Here is a 16,171-nt window from a genome sequence, read left to right on the forward strand (position 1 = left end):
CCGCCTCGAGACCGAGGGTTGGGGCAACGCATTTATCCGCGCCGTATTGCGCCAGTGCAGCCCCAAGCACCCAAGCTAGAAAGCAGTGAGGGTGGGGTGGGGCTCCCAGCTGCCTGAGAATTGACGAGGCCTGTGTGAATGAGTACAACTTCCATCGTCCCAAAGAGCTTCATTCATCCATTCAACAAATATTTACAGAGCACCTACTAGGTGCCAGGCTGTAGGATCCCAAGGATGCTATGTAATCACTAACTGCCTACTTCTTGCGTACTGGAGTAATATTCTGATAAAGTGACAAAAATGCCTTAAATGTATAACGTGCGGGTGTATAATTGCCGCTAGAAGAAATAATGCAAAGTGAAGGAGTAGAAAGAGAGCAGACGGTGTGCTATTTTACTTAGTGTTGCCAGGAAAGACCTCCCAGAATAACTAGCCTTTCAGCAGAGATCCCAAGGATGAGAATGAACCAGTCCTGTGACTATCTTGGAAAAGAGTTTCAGGCAGAGGGACTATCAAAGAGGCAAAGACCCTCAGAAGAGGATGTGCTTGGTAAGTTCAAGGACCAGGAAAGAGGTCATTGTGGCTGAAGGACAGTGAGTGAGGTGGCAGTGGTAAGAGGTGAGGTCAAATACGTAGGCTTTCACTGACAGTGTGGGGCCCTTTTCACATATTAGCCTTCTTTCTGTCAATCTGAAAGAACTGATGCATTTATGGTCATAAACATGTGATACTGCCCTTCAGATCTGGCTTTTAATAGTTTCTAGTATTTAATAGTTTCTTTAAATAAACCTCACCAAAGCACCTCCCGCATTTCTTCTTACATAAGACCCATTACAAAGGGTCTTGGAGCAAATGATAGCAGGATAGGAAACGACTTGAATTCATACCGACTTCTTTAAAGTAAATAATGAACTAAGGCCCTGTTTTCTCATAAGAGGAAGAGATTATAGGGGAATTGCATTCTTATGATGCAATATTGTGATTTATAAGATAATTGTTGTTCATCATACACAGTGCTGAGAGTGATCGAGGTATCTGTTGTTAACGAGGTGACTTTTGGACCTCATCCAAGGGTAGGATCTGCTTGGCAGGAGAACCAAACAAATGATTAGAGATTTGTAACTTTGAGTCCCACCCACCCCCACCTTTATTTGGGGATAAGGGAAAGAGACTGGAAATTAGGTTCAATTGCCAAAGGTCAATGACTCAGTCAGTCATTACTGTGTAAGGAAGCCTCCATAAAAACCCAGGAGGCTGGCTTTTCCTTTTTTGGAGAGTTTCCACATTGGGGAACTAGAATGCTTCCATATGATTGCCACCTTGTAGGGGCCCCAAGCCTCACCAGGACAGAAACTCCTTTGTTCCAGGCCTTGCCCTAGATATCTCTCCATCTGTCTGTATCCTTTAATATCGTTTTATAATAAACCAATAATCTAGTAAGTACTATGTTTCTCTAGTTCTGTGAGCCATTTTAGCAAATTAATCAAACTCAAGAAGGGTGTTGTGGGAACCTCTGATTTATAGCCTGTTGGTCAGAAGTATAGGTAACAATTTGGACTTGAGATTGGCATTCCGAATGGGAGGAGTCTTTGGAACTTGCAATCTATAGTTTGCTGGTCAGAAGCATAGATAAAAGCCTGGGCTTGCAGTTGGCATCCAAAGTGTGTGTGTTCTAGGGAGGGAGGTGACGGGCAGTCTTTGTAAGTCTGACCCCTTAACCTGTAGAATCTGATGCTCCAGGTAGATAGTGTTAGAAATGAGTTGAATTCTTTGACAGTGTCTGAGCAAGAACTTTTGGTTGGTATGAGGGGAACCCTCCCTCCCATGATGGAATTGGGTCTGGGAACCCTATTCATATGGCAACTGACTTGCAAGCAAAATATGCTGCCGAATCACTTTTTATTTATTTCTTTTTAAAAAATTAGAAATGTAAGCTGAGACTCAAATGGCAAATCTAAAACCTTCTTAGAATATTAAAGCTAAAATTAGAAGCAGCAACTGCTATGAGAGTTCTCTTTTCTGCAAACAAAAACTGTTACTGTAGTACAAACCAGAACACAGACCCACACAAAAGAAGATAAGTGCTAAATGTGGCTTTTATGTCAGGGTTAAAATAAAAAGCACTCAACTGTGGAGATAAAAACATTCTCTCTTGTGAGGAAGAAAAAAGCCTTTTAGAACTCTGAAAGTGCAAATACATTCATTGTAGTTAAGTGATGTTTCTATATTTTGCGATGATGTGTATATTCAACCAGGCATGGTGTCTGTTACTATCCACTGCCTATTCACTAAAAAAGCCATTTGGAACTAGAGAATATTGAGAGTTTCTGTGGGGAAATGGATTCTTTTTTTAGGTTTTTTTTTATATTAGAGATTGGGATATGGAATACAGGTGGAAAAGGGAAATATGTTATTCAAAGGCTTATGCAATTGAGAAGTCAATATACCTATGCAGAGAGATTAAATGACTTGCTTAGTGTCTGTCACTAAGACAGATACATTCAAATAGTGAAAGCCTCTCTTCTCACTAAAATATTAGGATTTTAAGATAATACTGCCCTGGAATATTTAGCTCTTTTCACTCTGTAGAGAATTGTTTAATTCTTTGTGTGATCCCTGGTAGCTAGAAATTTGATACCAGGGCAAACATTTCAGAAAGTTTGTCCTGTTCTTTGATAATAACATAAGAAAGTGCAAAAAAAAATTGACCTAGTCTTTCACAACATTCTTTCACACAACATGGAGAAACAAGAAATGTGGGTTGGTTGATAACACATTTAGATCCAGAACTGATTGTATGGCCCCTATCTAAAAATAAAAATTAGCAGGTAATTGTGAACTGTGGGGCAGTAAGTAGTGGTATGCAGCAGAGTTCTGTGCTCCCACTGTGCTAGAACCTGGCGTCAGCAGTCGTTGTTGACTGACTCTCCCCAGACCCACACGTGCAAAAAAAAAAAAAAGGCTATAATGGTATGTGAGGCAGGGCCTTGGCTTCTATCTCTTTTGAAAGTTCTTAGGTGGTTTTGAAGCAAAGCCAGGGTTGAAGACCCAGGGCAAGGGGCTGAAGAACTGAAGCTTGAGAGTCTGGCCAACCCAGATTTGAATCACAGCTTTCACCAAAGAAGTCATTGAGATTTTGTAAATTTCCATTTCCTCATCCATATAATGGGGATAATACCATCTTCCTTGAAGAGTTGTTTTGAAAATTAGATGAAAAGGTATTTTTAAATGCTTAGCACAGTTATTAAATGGCTATTATAGTTATTGTGGGGACAATTTACCAATGTCACCAAGCTTGGAGGTATGAGAAATATGTTGGATTTAATTTGTAATCTTGAAGAATTTATCCGTTTTTTGCATTACACGTAACTGTGGGCTGGCATGATTAGGGTTGAGTCGTAGTAGAGATAGATGCCAAGACCTGAATTTGGATTAAAAAATAAATAAAACTATGCCATTAAATGATGAAATAATAAAAACAATCTTAGGCCCTGGCCAAGTAGCTCAATTGCTTAGAGCATCATCTCAATCCCCAAGGTTGCAGGTTAGACCACTGATCAGAGCACCTATAAGAATCAACTGATGAATGCATAAATAAGTGGAACAACAAATCAGTGCTCTTCTCGCTCTCTCTCCCTCTTTCTCTCTCTCCATTCCCTCCTTTCTAAAATCAATTTTTAAAGTTAATTAATTTTTTTTAAATCTTAAGGGAAACATAAATATGGGAGTAAAAAAAGATATAGAAAGCAGCCCTGGCTGGTGTGGCTCAGTGGATTGAATGCTGGTTTGCAAAATGAAAGGTTGCTAGTTCGGTTCCCGATCAGGGCACATGCCTGGGTTGCAGGCCAGGTCCCCAGTTGAGGTCGTGTGAGAGGCAGAGAATTGATGTTTCTCTCACTTGTCAATGTTTCTCTCCCTCTCCTTCTCCCTCCCTTCTCCTCTCTCTAAAAATAAACAAAATCTTTAACAAAATAAAAAAGATATAGAAAGCCTTTGGAAGGGGAAACAGGCCCAAGCAAAGGATCTATTCCCATAAATCCTGCAGTTAGTTTGTTTCTTTCTGAGATAGGGCGGATAGGCTTTTCTTAAAGAAAGGAAGTAGCTATGAAGAGAGGCTGACTTATCCCAGGTCTGGTAATATAAGGTAAAGGCAGGACTCTGAATCAGATAGACAGGCAAGCAAACAATGTGGGGTTTTTTTGTTTGATATTTTTTTACTTTGAATTATCCAAATATTTCAGGTATATTCATTTAAAAGTTTGGTTGAATATGGCAAAAAAAAATTCCAAAACCTCCTCTACGCTAAAGACCTTGTCTCTGTATCAAGCCTCTCATTCTTCCATATAGTCCCAAAGAAAGAAAAATGTGTTCTTGGAAACAGGTCCCTCCTTTTTTTGAGATAATCAGGTAAGTTTAACTTCTATACATGAAAACCCAAACAATATTTACCTCTGTAAATTAGGAATAATAGCCTCCTTCAGGTGAGGATAATTACATTATGCAAAATGTTGATTATAATTATGCTTTATAAAAATATTTAACTAAAATAGAGGTAAAGTTAGCGATTCACTAAAAATATTTTTCTTTGTAAAAGGATTCATACCAAGATTCACTCTTAAATATAGAAATTCCCCTGGCATATTGTTAGTTTACAGAACATCAGTTCCTGAGTCCTTATTTAGAGTCCTAAGGATTCTCCACTCTCCACCCTGAGTAGCCAGCCTCTGGCCCCAAAACTATTGTTTGTGACTCTGCCCCCACACTCTTGATTGCGCCGTGAATCGTCACCTGACTAAGCCAGTCAGGGTTTCCCTCCTGGGGAAGTAGGAACTGGGATTCAAAGACAGTTGCTCAGACTTTTGTTCACTTAAAATAAAGTTACCCATGCTGTAAAGTTAAGCACTGTGAGGTTGCCACCTTTACTCAAGTACGTGATGTTGATGGAAAGCTGATTTGCTGTGGAAGAAAAGAATGGCCAGAAGAGAGAAAAAGAGCAAACGTGCACCAGCAATAATCCTCACAGTTTTTTAGTTTCCTTTTCCTTATAAGGCCCAAAGAACCTTCCTGTATTTGGTATCTTAAAAATACTTCCTTATGAGAAATTTATTTTTTTTATTTAAGCTGGGTCTAGTGGTGTCAGCGTACTGTAAGTGAAAGAACCTGGAGAAAGATAGCTAGGATAGCACACTGGTGAGAAGAAAAGAAAATATACTCTCAGATTACAACATGGAAAATGTATATATTTTAAAAATCTAATTTACTGACAAATTTTGAAAGCCTACCTTCAACTATAAGGCCAAGCATAACTATATAAGTATTTGTCACAACTAAGACATTACATGGAACCCATAGGTTGGCAGAAAATAAATGATCTTTGAGGATGATGGATAGTTCCTACAAGGAAGTTTGCCTCACCTGATCTTCCCTACCATCACTTCCTTCACCACACTGTTCAGTTTTCTTTTCTCGCTAGCGTCACTCTACTTCCTCTGTAAAAATTCTGTGATTCTTCGGAGATGTAGCTACAGTAATTGCTTAATTATTCCATCCTAACTACACTACTGATCAAAGCCAAATCTGGTTTGATATTAAAGCATCATAAACATAAATCATTGAAATACTCTGTTTTTCCGTTTTTACCTATGAAATACATAACTGGACCAGAAACTGCTGCAAGAAAGAGTTCTCAATTTTAACTTGTACTCCTAGTTGGGTATCTACCCCCATGTCTATAATATGTCCTTAATTAGGCCTTTTCTCCCCCTTCTTTGTCTTTCACATGATGCCTTCTTTTTCCTAAGGTTTTGAGGCTGTACTTTTTTTTTTTTGCAAGTGAAACAATGAATAAGAGAAGAGGCCTAGAAAACACTTATTCACAGCTATGAGATTAATTTTATTCCTAGCATTTCAAATAATTTTTGTTAACTTGCTTAACTCTCAACATTTCTCATCTGGAATACATAACCCTTAAGGATGGTTTTTACAAGATAGTGAATGTGAAAGTGTTCTGATAAAATATTAGACACATTGTAAGTCAGAGGCTTTATAATTAGTGTCACAGAAGTAAAAAAAAAAAAGTAGAGACTTCCAAGAAGGGAGAAAAATAGTGTCAGGTGCTACAGACTTTCAGAAGAAAATTTATTCTTACCTTAATTTATATGGTGTGTGATTTAAGGAAGTTAAAGCAAAAGAGTGAACCTGTTCTCTAATAACTTAGACTATTTGGGGAAATACTTATATAGTATTTCCCAAAATATGGGCTGTGTGTCCCTGGTAGTACACATCCTTCTTATTTATATTTAATCCTTTTTATTAATATTTAATCCTTCTTTAATCGTTATTAATATTAAGGGAGAAAGTCTCAATTGGGGCAAATAAGTCTGAAACATTTAAACACTAGCTAACTTCCCTTTTCAATAAACTCCTTCAGATTGTCAACATTATCTATCTAGAATTTAACAACATCATATTAATTTTAAAATAACCATCTACAAAACCTTCTTATATTGGCAAAGGATACCACTTTTCCAGTTACAATAATGATATAAAGTTTCCTTTTAAAATTAATTGTTTTAAGAGGCTGTACCTCTTTATCTCTATACCATGAGACTCGGGCCGAGGGAAAGCCAGTATTTTCCCCTAAGTAGAGGCAGGTGGTGAAGACCTTTTTTAGGGCGCTCTTACTTTATCTCCATTTCTGTCCTCCCAGTTGTCTTTTAGACCTAAGATCCATCGCAGTAACCTATGCTTGAATTTTTTTACCTGAAATTTGCTTTCTTAAAAAAAGACACCTATGTCTTGCTGAGCTGTTGTTGAGATTCTTGTCTTTGTATGACTATGAAGTACTTTAAAGCCCACTGAATCAAAGTCCTATGCAAAAGTCATACATTTTAAATAACTTATTAATAAATGATTAGACTTCAACCCACCTATTCTGGGTTAAATTGTCTCCCTCCCACCCCACCCCCAAAAATGTATGTTGAAGTCCTAACCACCAGCACCTGTGAGGACCATATTTAAAAGTAGGGTCTTTGCCAATATAATCAAGTTAAGTGAGGTCATTAGGGTGTGCCCTATTCCAAAATGATTGATATCCTTCTAGGAAGAGGAGAAAGAGACACTCAGGGAGAAAACAGCGTTGTGAAACAGAGGCAGAGATTGGAGTGATCCATTTACTGTAAAGGAACACCTGGGGCTACCAGAAGCTGGAAGAGGCAAGGAAGGAATCTCCCCTGGAGGCCTTCAGAGGGAGCATGGCCCTGCTGACACCTTGATTTGGATGCCTAGCCTCCAGAACTAACTGTGAGACAGTAAGTTTCTGTCGTTTTAAGCCACCCAGTCTGTGATACTTTGCTATGGCAGTCTAGGAAACTAACACACTCTCCTACATTCCTCATACTGAAACTGAGAAAGCCTTGAGAATAACTTTCTCTTCTCTTATCCACACCTAATACTTTTTCATATTGAACATTAATATAATCATTAATTTGAAGGGGGGAAAAGTATTATTTTGCTTTCCCTTTTTGTTGCAATGATACCTTTGTCTATTTGGGGTTTTTTTGTCTTTTATTTGTTTTTCACTGTCACCTTCATCTCTTATGGATCAAGCATGAAATGATGTAATAGTCCTAGGGCAAACTCCTTTGGCCAGACACTAATAATGCTATAAGAATTTTAGCATCATGTGCTTTGCTCTCAGATGCCAATTCAGCTCTTTTACTATTCACAAGAAATGTTCTGGGAATCAATAGCAATAAAAACAATGAAGTTGTTAATAAGAATGATGACTTTGGAAATTTTTTTAATTACTACTAATTACTAGAATAGACATGTTTTAAGGCTTGTGAAAGCTTACTCTTGTACATTCTAGCATCTATTACCCCTATTAACGGTTTTGGGTTTGTTGGTATTTTGTTTTGTTTTGTTTTGTTTTGTTTTGTTTTTGACAGAGGTACAGGGAAGGAGAACAAGAGGGAGAGAAACATCAGTATGTGGTTGCCTCTCACGTGCCCTGACTGGGAATCCAACGGCGACCCTTTGGTTCACAGGCCAGCACTCAATCCACTGAGCACACCAGTCAGGGCCTTATTAAAAATTTTTAAAGTATATATGTTGAGCAACCTACTTTATTCTTTTTTTCATCTCACAAGTAAATAATACATACTAATTATGGAAAATTCAAATAATATAGAATATAAAGTATACAAAGTGGAAGTTCCTCTTGATCCTCTTTGCCTAGCCCTGATGTCCCAAAGGTAACCACTGATAACTGTCTGGTGTGTAACTTTTCCAACTTTTCCCTAAACATTTTCCTATATATTTCTTATAGTTGTAGTTTTGAGCTATCTGAACAAAATGGGTAATTATATACTTTTTCCTCTTACCATTTTTTCACTTAACATGTGTTGGAGATCTTTTCTTTCACTATGTATCACTGTTCCTCATTCTTTTTAACTTTTAGACAATGTCCAGTAAAACAGATGACTCATAATTTTTTAAATAATTCCCCCATTTCCAAACATTTAGGTTGTAATTTTCACAATTAAAAACAGTGCTGCCCTGGCTGGCATAGCTCAGTGGATTGAGCACGGGCTGCGAACCAAAGTGTCACAGGTTCGATTCCCAGTCAGGGTACATGCCTGGGTTGCAGGCCACGGCCCCCAGCAACCGCACATTGATGTTTCTCTCTCTCTCTCTCTCCCCCTCCCTTCCCTCTCTAAAAATAAATAAATAAAATCTTAAAAAAAAAAAAACAGTGCTAAATCTGAACATCATTGTACATACATTTCATGGAACACAGCAATATTTCCTAAGGTATACACTTAGACTCTCTGGGCTAAAGAAAACATATATTTAAAATTTGGTGGCCATTGCCAAATTGACTTTCAAAAATCTCATAATAGTATATCAATACCCATTTCTGTATATTTAATTTCACTAATTCTAGGCATTATGGATTTTTAATTTTAGGTAATTTTAATTCCAAATCATATTCATTCTAATAGTTCAACAAATATTTATTAAAAACTTATGTGACAGGTAGCTGGTAAATGCTAGACACTTACTAATGTGTTATACAACCACTATTATACCTATACTTGCCTCCATTATTTGTCTTTAATACATTTTAAAGTAGACATAACAATATTAGAATACAAAATTCACTAGTTGTCTTGATCAAGTCAGTAATTATTCAATCATATTCAAATATTATTTTGAAATTAGCTTCCCTGTACCACTTTTCCTATGGGAGAAAATAACTCCTTTGGGAAAGCACTGGTGAAAAACAAGGACCAGAGATTTTTACTAGCTGGGGGACCTTTCTGATCTTGTTTCGAGTCTCCACAATGAGAATGATGGAGGTGCTTACCTTTTAGGACTGGTTTTAGGTTGTAACAAAGAGGTTACAAAGAAAGAGGTAACAAAGAGGTGACAAAGAAAACACTCTAAAAACTCCTGATAATCATAATGATATCATAATGACATCATAATATGCACAACACTCCAGTCATTCTTCAAGAGCTTTTATATGTATTAAGTCATTTGAGCCTCATAACAGCTCTGAGATGATTACTTCCAATATCTTAATTTCAAAAGTAAGAAACTGAGGCACAAGAGAATAACTTTCCCAGGGTTTTCCAGAAATTCTGCCTCCTCAGGACTAAGTCCCAGAGGACCTGACTTCTGGGCTAACTCTGCTACCAACCCCACTCTATTATCTCCTGTATAGGCAATCAAGCAATAAATATTATTTATTTTATTATTTTTGCATTATAGTAGAGTCTACCAAGTACACATCCCTACCTACAGAGTGTTAAGTGTGGTGATAGAAGATGACTCATTAAATTATTTAGCTTTATATTAACATATAAAAATTAGGTGACATTTATGTAGAGCAAAAGCTTCCACCCAGCATGAGTGTTGTTTGCTGGGACAACTCCCAGATGCTCCTAAGTTGCAGAGCAGTGGTTCTCAAAGTTTGCTTGCTGGACAAGAAGTATCAGCACTACCTGGGAACTTGTTAGAAATGTAACTTCTTGAGCTCCAAATCAAACCTCCTTTATCAAACTGGAGGTGAGGCCCAACTACTTGTGTTTTAAATGAGACCTCCAGATGATTCTGATGCATGCTGAAGTTGAAGAACCACTGTTGTAGAGAACCCATGTCAAGGAGACATGAAATGAAAAGAAATAGACCCAAAGGCCTAGGTTGACTTTCCTAATAGAGGTGATATGAGGGGTGGGGGAAGATGAAAGGTACATAAGGCCCAGATGTAATACCTGACCTAAGGGATGAACAAACAGAAGAGATCTTTATTTCAAGTTGCTGCCATTATATAGAGGGAAATAAGAGGCAGATGGCAAAAGAGAATTTTAAAATATTTTGCTTTATGTTATAAATTGGGTCACTTCCATACCTTTAAAAAAAAAAACCCAAATTTTCTCTTCAGCATTCCTGGCTATTAAACTTGTACTTCTTTGAATGCAGATCTATATAATGCCTAGATCATACAGGAGCCCCTAGACGTTATATTATAATACAATGAATTTACATCAAATAGCACCAAGTACACTAAAAACAAATCAAACAAATTCTAAAATTGCAAAAGGATGATGCTGAAGATCACTGATTATATGAAATCATCAACTCTAAATAGCATTTTCTATACATTACAGAGGTTGTAAAGATAATGCAGCTCAAGCAACATAGTTACTTCTTGTCTGGTAGGGCAGGTATAGGAACAGTCTATTGCACAAGAACCCAAGGACACTCTTTTAGACAGTGAAGGCAAGAAACATATCTGTTCCATTCTCCACTGCATACCAGTACTAATCAGAGTTTGACATACAGTTAGTGCTAAAACAAATGTTGTATAAGTAAACTAACGAAAAAGAACAATGGCGAGCCCTGGCTGGCATAGCTCAGTGGATTGAGCGTGGGCTGGGAACCAAAGTGTCCCAGGTTCAATTCCCAGCCAGGGTACATCCTGGGTTGCAGGCCATAACCCCCAGCAACCGCACATTGATGTTTCTCTCCCTCTCTCTCTCTCTCTCTCTCTCTCTCTCCCCCCTTCTCTCTCTAAAAATAAATAAAATCTTAAAAAAAAAAAAGAACAATGGCAGAACAAGATGAAGGGTAGTGACCAAATCCTCTATACAATAATACCTCTGAGGAAATAAGTTACCACTTAATCTCTTGGGCAGAGAGGCCTACATATGGAGATAACACACCTTAAGGGAAGAATTTGAGTTGCAGAAATTTAGCCTGGAGGAAATAAGTATCAGGAGGTACGATGAGTGATAACTTAGCTCAGGACAGAATGGTTTTGTTCAAGATTTCCCTCCTGCCCAGCCATGTAGCACCTGTGTCAGAGTCAGGAAGGGAATGAAGAGAAAGGGCTATTATTAAGGGCATGCCAGATAAAATACTTACATGTCCAGGGCCTCTGTAGGAAACAGCCCAAGTCAGGGCTTTCTGTGGTTCCATTAGAGTGTAGCCAGGAATGTACCCCACAGGAAGACCTTGTTCTGAAGTTGTCAAGGTCAGTGTTGCTACTTCAGGAAGCCAACATGGGTCATTACAAGAGATAGAAGAGCAACCACAGCCACAGCCAGGAATTAGAGCAGTGACCTCTTTGGGCCTTTCCCCTACCTTCCTACTCCAACATGGCTTGCTCCATCACCTCCTTCAGGTGTGATATAATTGAAATTGCAATGTCTCCCAGCCCCCAGCACTCCCTACACCAGTCCCCTGTTTTGTGTTTCTCCATAGCACTTATTACTACTTCACATATAATGTATTTCAGTTGTTATTTATCTGTCTACTCTCAAATAGAAGGTGAGCTCCATGTCTATTATATCTGCACTGTATACCTAGCATCTAGCACAGGGCCAAATATGTGGTAAGAGCTAATACATATCTATTGAGTGAACAAACTTTTCATTATTTTGCTGTACATTCTATTAGGTAAGTGTTATTATCTCTATTTCACAGACAAGAAATGAAATTCAGCTAAGTTAGCAGGCCCAAAAATAATATAACCACTAAGTATTAAAGTTGCTATTTGAAGCTATCTGTCTCCCCACAAAGGATGTTCTCTTAAAGTAGATGTCATTTGTGCTTTAAAAAAGGGGGGGGTAGTGTTGGGACTCTTGTAACTTACATAATTTCTTTAAAAAATGTATGTTTTATTCTGTAGCTATAATCTCCACATTTACTTCATTCTTGGTACATACAATAAAGGAGATTCAGAGCCTGGCCGGGCAGCTCAGTTGGTTAGAGCATTGTCCCAATGCAGGTTCAGTCCCCCACCAGACGCATACAAGAAGCAACCAATGAATGCATAAATAAGTGGAACAACAAATTGATGTCTCTCTCTCTCTCTCTCTTTCTCTCTCTCATTCTCCCTCCCCGCCTCTCTCCTTCTCACTCTCTCCCTTCCCCTTTCTTTCTAAAATCAATAAATTTTTTTAAAAAAAGATTCACCATTCATCAGTCATTTTGTTACAGAATCTCTGTTTATGTTTGAAGTTCATCCTTCAGTAGTGTCTTCAAAAAGGGTTCAGGAGAACTGGTCTCTAATTAGTTCATGTTCAAAAATGTTTTTATGTTTCCGCTACTCAAATTCGATAGCACATAGATTTCTTTTCTTTTTTTTTTTTTATTTCTTTCACCTGTGGGCCCCCCTGCAGGCAGGTGCCTGGAACTGGAGGTAGCAGCAGGAACAGCAGCAAGGCCAGTAGTGCCATTGATCTGTCTCACAGTGAGGAGCCAAGCTCAGGAATGCACATAGATCTCTTTACTCTCTTCTAAGCTCATCACTCACCTTCAGAACTATTGACATGTTCCCAATCTTATTGTTCCTACTACCCCACACTTTTTACAAGCTCCAGATAACATGTAATTCATTCTGGTAAATAGTATATACCGTTAACTGTAAGTTGTGAGAGTGGTAAAAATTGTGCTTTCTCTATTAATTAGAGATAATTGCTGGTTAATCAGAATATACAATTTCTTTTTCTTTGAAAAAAAGCAACTAGATGCTGTGCTTCAAAGTGACAGTTCCGTTTCAGGAAGAAGTCCTCTAAGCTGGGACACAAAATGTCAAACTCTCCTGGCTTCAGTGTCCCCATTTCTCCACCTAGGCAAAGCCAGATTAATTTTCTGAAACTGAAACTACCCCATCTTTGTCTGTTATTGACTAAATTCCCTGATCCCTTGTATCTATCCAACTTTTAACCTGACTAAAGAAAAACAGAAGATTTTTGGAGAAAGATCCCTACTAACTTAAAAATGGAACAGACAAACCAGTTTTCCTTGAATCCATTCCTAGCTTTTTTTCTGAGCTACCAGCTCTTCTTTCCTAAAGTTTAAAATTGTTGTTCCAATATAAAGAAACCTGTGTAGCCTGAACTAAGATTTTATTTATTTTTTGCCTTTGGCTCTTATATTAAACCAAATTTTCCTGTGAGGAAAATTAAAACATAAACCCGTAGTTTAAAACTTTGCCTTAAGTCAGCTTCTTTTTAAATAGAAGGCTTATTTTTCCAGAGACCTGTGACATAATGTTTAGAACCACAAGGAACTTCTTTTTTGAGTTACCTTTTCTTACCAAACAGTGGTTCTTACCAAATGTTTTCCTGTAAGGGCACATTTAACTCACTGGTTACAAACTCCTAAAAACAAGGGTGGGTGGGTGTAACACAAAATCGGAAACTCACCTACAATTGAACAAATTCCTACTTGGCTAGATACCCAATATAGTCATAATCAGTAACTATCATTATAATAGAGTGATGTTTTTGAAAAGAAATACAGGGCAACTAAGCTATTTTTTAAATTTTTCATTTGTCTATTTATAAAAGTGGGATTTTTTTTCATACATGGAAATAATGCTACTTATTCTGCAAGTCAATAGGCATTCCTTTTGAATTATTTGACTTAATCTATTTACACATTGTCCCCGATGGCATTTTAGATCATTGTTCTCAAACCTCCCTCTACCACATTAACATCTCATGGGAGATATTTCCCCCATTGCACTGATGTGGGGTCTCACAGTCTGCAATGTACAAGGGCTTTGGAGACTCAAATAATCAAGCACATTCCAACAGCAAGTGTTTTTTGCTACTATCAGTGGGGGCCAGACAAATTGGAAACACTAGATAATCTTCCATAATGAAGTTGGAGAAGAAAAACGGAGTAAAGGAATCAACCAAAATGTGTAAAACGTCTTAAGTTTCTCTAAGAGCCCTGTTGAAACAGAAAGACCGAGGAAGAGGTTTGTATTTAACCAAGCAATCTACCTTCGGCTCCACTGGCCAGAGCCCAGCTTCTGAATTCACTCTACCAGCATCTCTTCCCTTTTCTGTCTTTTCATTTGCAACCAGCCACATAAGTAGGTTTTCCCCCCAAAGCAGTGTACAATGAGCAGAGTATTGGAGAGAAGAAGAAAAGGGGTTTATCTGTGAACATTCTTGTTGATGCTTCAAAAATCCGCTTCTAGAAAAGCCCCTTTCTTTTCTGTGTCTCTCTCCAGTTTTGTTAGAGGAGCCACACAGGAAGGAATGAGAGGTCGGATGTATCCCTGAGATGTTTATGTTTTAGAGAAGGTTTTTTCACACTGACATTCTTGTTACATTCCCAACAAGAGTACAGTAATAGTTCTATATTTCTGCTAGTCAAGGTTAGTGATGCAGTTCTTGGCAATAGTCCAGAGGAAAATACCATACGAGTTCACTTACATGTGAAATCTAAAGAACAGAATAAACAAACAAACAATCCAAATTTAAACAAATTCACAGAGAGAACAGACTGATGGCTGCCAGATGAGAGATGACAGGGGTTGGGAGGCTGGGTGAAAAAGGTGAAGGGATTAAGAAGTACAAATTGATAGTTACAAAATAGTCACTGGGATATAAAGTTCAGCATAGGGAATATAGTCAGTAATATTGTAATAAATGTATCATGCCAGATGAGTACTGGAAATATCAGAACATTGTAAATGTATGATTTTCTAACCACTGTGCTATATACCTGAAACTAATACAACATAATATTGAATATAAACTATAATTAAAAAATAAAAATGAAGTGAAAATTTGTCCAATTTGGTTAACTAGATGATCTCCTCTTCTGAAGATCTATTTACTTTATTACACCACAAAAGATCAAAGTAGCTTTCAAGTTGTGCCTATCGTTAAGAAAACATACTTACTGGGTTTTTTTAAATGTAGATTACTTTATGTATTTTTATATAAAGCTATTCTCAAAAAATGAATCTGTAAGTTGAGAGCATTTTCTTTTTATTTATTTACTGTAGAGAGAGAGAGAGGAAGAGGGGAGAGAGAGAGAGAAGAACACGATTTGTTGTTCCACATATTTATGCATTCATTGGTTGCTTCTTGTGTGTGTGTGCCCTGATCAGGGATCAAACCCACAGCCTTGGTGTATAGTGGGATGATGCTCTAACCAACTGAGCTACACAGCCAGTGCCTGTTTTTTTTTTTTTTTTAATAGAGCAGTATCAAAATCTTCCTGAAAAAATAATTGATGGAACATTTTACCATATTTTACCTTGATCCAAAAGCACTACGTTTATAGAGGGACCTAATCAACTTAACAAATCAGCCAAAAACAACAATACATGACAGGTCAAATTCCACTTGAACAAACACCACACAGTCTGAGCAATTCCAGAGGGCAGAAGTAGGACCAAAGAGGGCACGTTGAAAGGAGACAGAATTTTTTCTAATGATAGGATAGACGTTGTAACAATTAGCTTAAGCCCAGAATGGACTTGGACCGTCCTCTAAAGAAGCTAGTTTCTTAACACTCTGCTCCAGCAAAGATGGTCAGGGGTAGTTTGGGGTAATGTATGGGGGTGCAGTGCTGGTGTTGAGTGGGATGGACAGACTCTAGAGTCCCTTCCAACTCTATTTTCTCTAGCACAGCCCCTGGATCTGGACCTGTTAGTCCTGGGAATAGAGGACTGATATGTAAGGACAGAGAAAGAGGAAGAACTTGTCTTTCTCTTTTTGGAGGTGGAGCTAACCCTAGCCAGAATTTTGAAATCTTCAGATTTATCTTTGGCATCTTCCCACTTCCCTTTTTGTACTTTTGTTTACCATCTCATCCAGGCCACAGCTGCCTCATATTCCAATGAGGGCCT

At 37.9% G+C, this 16,171-nt stretch overlaps 1 non-coding gene across 1 annotated transcript; it reads right to left on the bottom strand.

Annotated features, from left to right (window-relative positions):
- Positions 1–12,670: 12,670 nt before the first annotated feature.
- Positions 12,671–12,802, bottom strand: LOC123820318. Its single transcript, XR_006785948.1, has one exon. It is a non-coding gene; the product is annotated as a small nucleolar RNA U89 (small nucleolar RNA).
- Between the last annotated feature and the right edge of the window lie 3,369 nt (positions 12,803–16,171).

Source organism: Phyllostomus hastatus, unplaced genomic scaffold (genome assembly GCF_019186645.2).
Source record: "Phyllostomus hastatus isolate PE091 unplaced genomic scaffold, TTU_PhHast_1.1 phas_contig_34, whole genome shotgun sequence".
NCBI classification, from domain to species: domain Eukaryota; kingdom Metazoa; phylum Chordata; class Mammalia; order Chiroptera; family Phyllostomidae; genus Phyllostomus; species Phyllostomus hastatus.